Source organism: Pongo pygmaeus, chromosome 16 (assembly GCF_028885625.2).
Source record: "Pongo pygmaeus isolate AG05252 chromosome 16, NHGRI_mPonPyg2-v2.0_pri, whole genome shotgun sequence".
Lineage (NCBI taxonomy): Eukaryota > Metazoa > Chordata > Mammalia > Primates > Hominidae > Pongo > Pongo pygmaeus.
This window is the reverse complement of record NC_072389.2, coordinates 31,449,442-31,459,608: the sequence shown is the minus strand read 5'-3', so window position 1 is coordinate 31,459,608 and position 10,167 is coordinate 31,449,442.

Genomic DNA, 10,167 nt, shown 5'->3' with positions numbered 1-10,167 from the left:
GCGTTGCCCTCTACCTGTCCTAGTAGCACAACAGGAACAGGGACTTTTTAGAGTTCCGTGTCACTTCCCATCAGCTGACTACTTCCCCTGGGTAACAAAGGTTAAGCATAAATCCCACCACCATGACTGCAGCTGGCTCTCTCCTGCAAGTGCCACCTTCTGGCCCACGGTCAACCAACACAGTCCATTACAACATCTGCTGGCACACTCACATGGTACTGGTATAAATGTAGACATACAGACCAGAGGAACAGAACAGAGACCCCAGAAATGAAGCCAAATACTTACGATTAACTGATTTTCAACAAAGCAGACAAAAACATACACTGAGGAATGAACACCCCATTCAATAAAAGGTGCTGGGAAAATAAGATAGCCACATGCAGAAGAATGAAACTGGATCCGTATCTGTCACCATATGTAAAAATTAACTCAAGATGGATTAAAGACTTAAATGTAAGACATGAAACCATAAAGACATTGGCCTAGGCAAATGTGAGACCCCGAAAGCAACTACAACATAAACAAAAACAAATAAATGGGACTTAGCGAAACTGAAAAGCTTCTGCACAGCAAAAGAAATAATCGACAGAATAAAGAACCAACCTACAGAATGGGAGAAAATATTTGGAAACTGTCCATCCAACAAAGGACTAATCCAGAATCTACAAGAAATACAAACAAATCAGCAAGAAAAAAATAAATAACCCCATTAAAAACTGGGGAGATGATGTGAACACACAAAAGAAGATATACAAATGGCCAGCAAACATATGAAAAAAAAATGCTCAACATCATTAATCATCAGGGAACGCAAATTAACACCACAATGCGATACCAATCTTACCCTAGTCAGAAGGACCATTATGAAAAAGTCAATAAATGATAGATATTGGTGTGGATGAGGTGAAAAGAGAATGCTTAGACACCCTTGGTGGGAATGTAAATTAGTACAACCTGTATGGGAAACAGTATGGAGATTTCTCAATGAACTTTTCAAAGCAGAGCTACCATTCAATCTAGCAATCCCACCACTGGGCATGGACCCAAATGAAAAGAAGTCATTCTATCAGGCGCCACCTCCAGTCTTCCTGGACCCCACAATTCGGGGGTTTCAGGCTCCGGACAAGTGTAGGGTTCTCCATAAAGGCAGCCTCGGTGGTGGACCCAACTCCTTGCAACCCCACACGGAGGGAGCGGAGGGGCGTGTTCTGCAGCCTGCTGCATAGGATAAATGGTAAATTCCACTTGGTGAGTAGAAGGCACATATGGCAGCTCCTCTGGGGCTGCGGGAGTACCGGCAAGAGTGGCTGGCGGCCTGGCGCACAAGTGTCTGCGGAGCACATACTCAGAAAACTGGGGCAGACAGGGAAAGGTGGTTGTCGCAGAGACTTTGCTTCAGGGGCTGAACACACCGGCCAGGGATGTGGCCCATCACCTAGTCTCTGGAAGCACTTTGTGTTCCTCACTTGGCTTCCTGTTACAAATCGTGACAACATATTTCAGAGGACTTGGGAGAAATTCGCCCTCTTGGCACCCTCAGGTCGGTTCTCTGTGGCGTTCCGCCAGGGAAGGGAGGAAGTCCCCTAGGATGGTTTGAAGGAGGGGTGCCTGATCTCAGGCTTGGCACATGGGTGAGCTCCACTTCCCGGCCCCAAAGCCTTTATTGCATCTGCTGCAGACTCCATCAGACTGGGCACAGTGATCCAAGAGTTCACCCAAGTGAGAAATCCGGGTTAAGTTAGGTGTTGCTGCCCAGCGGGAGACCCGAGCCTGCCTTCTTCCTGGGCCTGAGTGAAGTGACATGGCCACTGCCAGGGCTGGAGTCCAGGGAAGCCTGTTTCTGGTGTCACTGTGCTCTGTGCCAAGTAGGGAGAAATGTTTTTAAGGAGTTGACAACAACTCCTGAGAAAGCATTTCAGTGGTTACTGGAGGACTTGCACTCTGGAAATGCAGAGAACCAAGGACTGCTGCCAGGAATAACTGGGTGACTACACACGAGAGGGCAGACAGAGCCTGGCTCATTTCAGTACTCTGCATGGGTTAGTTGCCACCATCAGCTGTGATGGGAACATGTGGTGATTGCTTCTGGAGATGACAGTGGCCCTGAGGAGTCTGGAGACTGGGAGGTCCCAGATCAAGGCGCCAGCAGGTTTGGTGTCTGATGACAGCCCACTTCCTGGCTCATAGTCAGCGGCTTTCTCTTGTGCTGGCATCTCTCTCACTCCTAGGCTAGGCTCCTTCTGCAACCAATCGTTAGCTGCCAACCCCTAAAGGCCAGGCAATACATTTACAAATTACAACCTGGCACATCCAAGGTAGCAGGAGGAGAAAGAGCAACTTTTTGTCTTGGCAGCCAAGCTTCATTGTTGGCTGGCACTCAATGTGCATTTCAGGTTTTTATGGTTCCTTGTCTGAGCTTATTGTAGCTGATTCCCAGGGTATCCTTATCTAAGAAGCAGTGAGTGAGCAGTGAGTTAGAAGCAGTGGGTGAGCCTGAACTTTGCTAACTGGAAGGACTGGCTGTCCCCTCCCCTTACCTTCCAGTCTCTCTCCCTGACTGCCATGTACAAGATAGCCCCACCTAAAATAACTGATGGCACTTCAGTTCTGTGTTGCTTTTCCTTGCAAAACATGGGTAAGATCTTAAAAAGATCCTGGAAGTGTGTCTGTGTGGCATGCATCGAGGTACGTATCCTTCCTTGAGGTGTGTTAGTTTCATCTTTCAGTACTCAGAGTTGTCTCCATAGTGCCAGGGAGGGAGGAGGTGCCAACCCCCTGTGCTCAGCCAGGATGCCCTGGCCTGGCCACGCTTTCTGAGGCTTCCACAGACCTAAGAGGGACTAAGAGCTGGGGTCAAAATGTTCCTGTCATTGACACCCTGCTTCTGGAAAGGAGATCCAGAAGGAAAAAGAAAAGATGTTGGGACCTTTTTTTTTTCCCCTAGCCACATCCTTTGGGGTTTGGGGTGGGACAAAATAAACATATGCTCAAGAAGACAGTCTATGCTGAAAATGACATACAGTGTAACCACTCAATGGGTTCACCTTACCTGCTGCCTAAGAGAGTTGATTTATCAAGACAGGAGAATTGCAATAGAAAAAGAGTAATTCATGGAGAGCCAGCTGTTGAGGACACTGGAGGAGTTTTATTATTACTCAAATAAGTCTCCCAGGACATTCAGGTATCAGTGTTTTTAAGGATAATTTGGTGGGTGGGGGAAGGCCAGTGAGTTGGGAGTTCTGATTGGTCAGATCAGAGACCGAATCACAGGGAGTCCAAGCTGTCCTCTTATGCTGAATCAGTTCCTGGGTGGAGGCCACAAGATCAGATCAGGCAGTTTATCCACCAGGGTTGTGCCAGCTGATCCATCAAGTGCAGTGTCTGCAAAATATCTCAAGCACTGATCTTTGGAGCAGTTTAGGGAGGGTCAGAATCTTGTAGCCTCCAGCTGCATGACTCCTAAGCCATAATTTGTAATCATGTGGCTAATTTGTTAGTCCTACAAAGGCAGTCTAGTCTCCAGGTAAGAAAGAGGTTTGTGTTGAGAAAGGGCTGTTATTGTCTTTGTTTTAAACTATAAACTGTAAAGTAAGTTCCTCCCAAAGTTAGTTTAGCTTATGCCCAGGAAGGAACAAGAGCTGCTTAAAAGGTTAGAAGCAAGATGGAGTCGGTTAGGTTAGATCTCTTTCACTGTCTCAGTCATAATTTTGCAAAGGTGGTTTCAGCCAGGTGCAGAGGCTCACACCTGTAATTCCAGTACTTTGGGAGGCAGAGGCAGGTGGATCACTTGAGGCCAGGAGTTCTAGACCAGCCTGGCCAACAAGGCAAAACCCTATCTCTGCTAGAAATACAAAAATTAGCCAGGTGTGTCACGCCTGCAGTCCCAGCTCCTCTAGCAGCTGAGGCACCAGAATTCCTTAAACCCAGGAGGCAGAGGTTGTGGTGAGTCGAGATTGGGCCACTGCACTCCAGCCTGTAAGACAAAGTGAGACCCTGTCTCTCTCTGTCTCTCTCTCTTTCACACACACACACACACACACACACACAGTCATTCTATCAAAAAGGCACTTACACTTCTACATTCACAATTACAAAAATATGAAATCAATCTAAGTGCCCATCAACCAATTAGTGGAAAAAGAAAATGTGTGTGTGTGCGCATATGTATATATGTATGTGTATTACAGAATACTACTCAGCCATAGAAAAGAACAAAATAATGTTTTTCAAACCAATTGGGCCATTATCATAATTGAAGTAACTCAGGAACAGAAAACCAAATACTGCATGTTCTCACTTATAAGATTGGGGTAAGCAATAGACATCCAGGAGCATGCAGACGGGGATCATGGACATTAAAGATTCAGAAAGGGGGAGGGTTGGAGGCGAGTGAGGCATAAAAAATTACCTATGAGGTAAAATGTACACTATTCGGGTGACAGGTACACTAAAAGCCCCAGACTTCACCACCATACAATTCATGCATGTAACCAAAAACTACATGTAATCCCAAAGCTATTGAAATTTTAATAAATTTATTTCAAAGAAAAAGCAGTGGTGTATGATTCTCCCAGTATTGAGTGTGTGTTGTATAGAGTGACTTTTTTTAAACACACAACATGAAAAGGGAGAAAAAGAATAATTTTACAGAAGAGATTTTTAGAACTAAAAGATTTTGATCCAGGTGATCAAATTAACATCAACAGTGATAAAGCCTGTTGACAGCTTGTGCCCTGGATATTAGGTGATAGGAATGGTACTTTTCATCTGTATTCTTCCTCCCTTAAGCCCAGAAGTCCAGTTCCATCATGAGAGAAACAGCGGAGAAATCCCAAATTAGAAACGTCAATGGCATCAAAAACAAGGAAACTCTGAGAAACTATTACATTCAATGGAGCCTATAAAGCCATAATATCTAAATGTGATGACATATCCTAGAAGAGATCCTAAAACATAAACTTAACATTAAGCAAAAACTAAAAAATCAGAATAAAGTATGTACAGTACTCAATGACAATACATGGTAAAGGTTGGTTAATTTTGACAAATGTTTCACACTATGAGATTAATAATAAAGGACACTGTGCATGGAGTATATGGAAACTCTCTACTAGATTTGCAACTATTCTGTAAATGTAAAACCATGGAACTGTTTTTTTTTTTTTTTTTTTTTTTTGAGACAGTCTCCCTCTGTTGCCCAGGCTGGAGTGCAGTGGCGTGATCTCGGCTTACTGCAACCTCCACCTCCTGGGGTCAAGCAATTCTCCTGTCTCAGCCTCCCGAGTAGCTGGGATTAGAATCGTCCATCACCATGCCAGGCTAATTTTTTGTATTTTTACTAGAGACAGGGTTTTGCCATGTTGGTCTCGAACTCCTGACCTCAGGTGATCTGCCTGCCTCAGTCTCCTAAAGTGCTGGGATTACAGGCGTGAGCCACTGTGCCCGGCCTTGGAAAACCATTCTTTAAAACTTGGGGTTTTTTTTGTTGTTGTTGTTGTTAATGTCATTCCCAAGGTTAAAAAAAACCAGTCATTAGCAATATTGTTGATACCTCCTTTGTGCATCTCCTTAATTTCTCAGTTTTCCTTAAGCACTGAACTTAACTATATTGTGAATTGTCATTCCATACTTTAAAAATAGTTTTTCATCTTTGAGTATTTCTGAATACTATATTCTTTAGGTCTTTTTTGTCTTCAGATTTAAGTAAAGTTGTTTAATTCATTAATATTCCTAGTTTAATCATGAGAAGACATCAGCTGAAACCACATCGTGGGACATCCTATTAAATACCCGACGGGCACTTTTCAAAAGGGTCAAGGTCATGAAAAAGAAGTGAAGGCCAGGAAACTGTTTCATATACGAGAATACCTCATGTGTCACGTAGACTCTAAGTCGGTGCCCATTTATCCCCACTTTCTCATATACACAACCCTCTACTGTAATCCCATCCAAGTGAGTCTAAGTAGGAATTGTGACTTGCGTTCAAATAATAGAATAGTGCAAAGTATAGAAGTGTCACTTGGATTCTTATATATGATGATGATTTTGGTCTTGCTAGAAATGTCTCTCTCGATGGATTTTATGAAGCCATGTCAGAGAAGCCCCCTTGGCAAGGCGCTTTATTTAGCCAACGGCCAACAGCCAGGAAGGTAAGAGGCTTTTTGTGCAATAGACTGTTCTACAGTTGGAAATATTATATTTAAAACTAACCATACTGCCCAAAGAAGTTTATAGATTAAATGCCGTTCCTACCAAACTACTAATGACATTCTTCACAGAACTAGAAAAAAAACTGTTAAAACTCATATGGAACCAAAAAAGAGCCCCAATACCCAAGGCAATCACAAACAAACAGAACAAAGCTTGAGGCATCATGTTACCTGACTTCAAAATATACTACAGGGATAAAGTAACCAAATAGCATGGTGCTGGTACAACAGCAGGCACATAGACCACTTGAACAGAATAGAGAGCCTAGAAATAAGGCCGCACACCTATGACCATCTGATCTTTGACAAAGCTGACAAAAATAAGCACTGGGGAAAAGACTCTCTATTCAATAAATGGTGCTGGGAGACCTGGCTAGCCATATGCAGAAGACTGAAATTGGACCCCTTCCTTATACCATATACAAAAATTAACTCAAGATGCATTAAAGACTTAAACGTAAAACCCTAAATTATAAAAACGCTGGAAGACAACCTAGGCAATATCATCCGGATATAGGAATAGGCAAAGATTTCATAACAAAAACTCTGAAAGCAATCACAACAAAAGCAAAAATTGGCAAATATGATCCAATTAAACTTAAGAGCTTTGCACAGCAAAAGAAATTATCATCAGAGTGAACAGACAAACTATGAATGGGAGAAAATATTTGCAAACTATGCATCTGATTAAAGTATAATATCCGGCATCCATAAAAAACTTAAACAAATTTATGAGAGAAAATCAAACAACCCCATTAAAAAGCAGGCAAAGCACTGGACATGGTGGCTCACGCACATAATCCCAGCACTTTGGGAGGCTAAGGCGGGCAGATCATGAGGTCAGGAGATCGAGACCATCATGGCTAACATGGTGAAACCCCGTCTCTACTAAAAATACAAAAAATCAGCCAGGTGTGGTGGCATGCACCTGTAATCCCAGCTACTTGGGAGGGGGAGACAGGAGAGTCGCTTGAACCCGGGAGGTGGAAGTTGCAGTGAGCCGAGATCGCGACACTGCACTCCAGCTTGGGTGACAGAGTGAGACCCGGTCTCAAAAAAGAAAAAAAAAAAGTAGCAAAGGATAAGAACAGACAATTTTCAAAACAGGACACACATGCGGCCAACAAGCATATGAATAAAAGCTCAATATCACTGATCATTAGAGAAATGCAAATCAAAACCACAATGAGATACCATCTCACACCAGTCAGAATGGCTATTATTAAAAAGTCAAAATAACACATGCTGGTGAGGCTGCAGATAAAAAGGATCACTTACACACTGTTGGTAGGAGTGTAAGTTCATTCAACCATTGTGCAAAGCAATATGTCAATTCCTCAAAGAGCTAAAATCAGAACTATCATTCAACTCAGCAATCCCATTACAGGGTATACACCCAGAGAAATAGAAATCATTCTTCCAAAAAGACACATCCACATAAATGTTCATTGGAGCACTACTTACAAGAAAAAAGACATGGAATCAACTTCAATGCCCATCAATGACAGGATGGATAAAGAAAATGTGCTACATACATATCATGGAATACTATGTAGCTGAAAAAAAAGAATGAGATCATGTCTTTTACAGGAACATGAATGGAGCTAGAAGCTATTATCCTTAGCAAACTAACACAGGAGCAGAATACCAAATTATCACATATTCTCACTTTTAAGTGGGAGCTAAATGATGAGAACTCATGAACACAAAGAACGGAACAAAGGACACTGGGGCCTACTTGTAAGTGAAGGATAAAAGGAGGGAGAAGAGCAGCAAAAGTAAATATTGGCTAGTAGGCTTAGTACCTGGGTGATAAAATGATTTGTACAATAAATCTCCACTACACAAGATTACCTATATAACAAAACTATACATGTATCCACAAACCTAAATTTAAATAGTTAAAAAAATCAAAATCATATAAAAACTGTAAAAAATAAAAAAATACTAAACGGAGCTACTTTTCAAATAAAGTTATATTGCTTCACAGTTACTGTATCTTATAACAAATGATCCTAATTCCTTTCTCCTGTCCTTTGCATTATTGCTGATATCGACTTCATATATATACGTGTATATATATACATGTACACACACACATAAAACACACATGCACATGTGTATATATCTGTACACATATATACTTATACATAAGATACATACATAGGCATATATTATGTAATAATTTTTCTATTTTTTCAAGAAATTGTTTTCTCTCATAATAAACTACGAATATAAAAATGTTACACCAATACAAAGTTAAAAATTATATATAACTGATATTTTTAGAAATACGAGAGATGGAAAAATGTAAAATGCTCAATGAGAACCACAAAAGGCAGAAAATGAATGAAAGATGAAAATAGGAAGAAGGAGCAAGGACAACAAATCGAAAACATTGACAAATATGATAAATATTCATCCAACTGTATCGCTTACCACTTTGAATGTCAATGGTCTAACTGCACCAAGTAAAAGAAACAGATTTACAAAGTTAATCAAAAAACAAGACACAACTGTTATTTATAAGCCCAACCCAAATATAAAGACAAATAAAAGTAAATGAATGGAACAAAATGTATGATGCTAACTCTAATCAAAGTAAACGAGAGGAGCTATATGAATTACAGGCAGAGCTGACTTCAAAGCAAGAAAATTATCAGGAATAAAGAAGGGCATTACATAGAGATGAAGAGCCATTCTTCCAAGAAGATGTCATAATTCTTAAAGCCTATGAGCCTGATAACAGATCGTAAACTATGAGGCAGAAATCAACAGAACCACAAGGAAGAAGGTGAATTCAGTATTATAGTTGGAAACATTAACTCCCTATATCAGATACGGACAGATCTAGCAGGCAGTAATTCAGGAGGGAAAAGCTGAACTCCACAGCACCAACAAGCAACTGGGCATAACTGACACCTACAGTCTCCTTCCCTCAACTACTCCAGATGACACATTCTTCTTAAGCTCACATGGAATATTCAGCAAAATGTGCCACATTCCGGGACAAAAAATACCCTAACAATTTTTAAAAAGTAAATCATACAATGTCAGCTCTAAGACCACAGTGGAATTAAAATAGAAATCGAAGGATGACTGGAATGATAACTGTAATATCCCAAAATGCATTGAGATTAAACAACACACTTCCATATAATATATGGGTCGAAGAAGATATCTCCAGAGAAATGTTTTTAAATTAACTAAATGAAAAGAAAAACACAATTTATCAAAATTTGTAGGATGAAAGGAAAGCAGAATATATAGGCAAATAAATACCACTGAACACATACATAGGAAACAATGAAAAGACCAAAAATCTGTCATCTGTGTTGCCACCTTTGGAACCTAGAAAAAGAAGAATATATTAAATCTAAGGTCAGTAAAAGAAAAGCGATAACGTTGTTAACAGAGTAAAACAAAGAAAAAGTTAAAGCAATTGGAATTTTCAAACACACATTATCTTAATAGTCCTCAGAACACAGAGGCATCCAAAATTAACAGGGCAAACAAAACACCCCGAACACCCCGCTTGCTTACGGGCATGCAGCCATGACCCCTCAGAAGTGGGGACCCCGCGCTTCAGAAATGATCAGTCTCGGGCTACTGAGGCCGGGCAGTATCATTTCCTCCGAAGTCATGCTGTACATTTTAGAATAGCTAAATTATAGATTTTTAGTGTTCTCACCATAAAGTATTAGCTGGTGAGTTGAGGCACATGTTAATTAGCTTGATGGAATCTTCCCCAATGAATACAAGAATCAAAATATCACACTGTTATCCATAAATATACGCAATGTGTCAACTAGAAATAAATGTTTTGGTAAATTATCTATGAATAATTCACAAATAGGAAACGTAAGCAAATAACAATTGTTATGTCCATAATATAAAAGGGCATATGTGACAGAAAGAAAGCTTTTTAAAAGTACGTTATGGTCTGGGAAACACT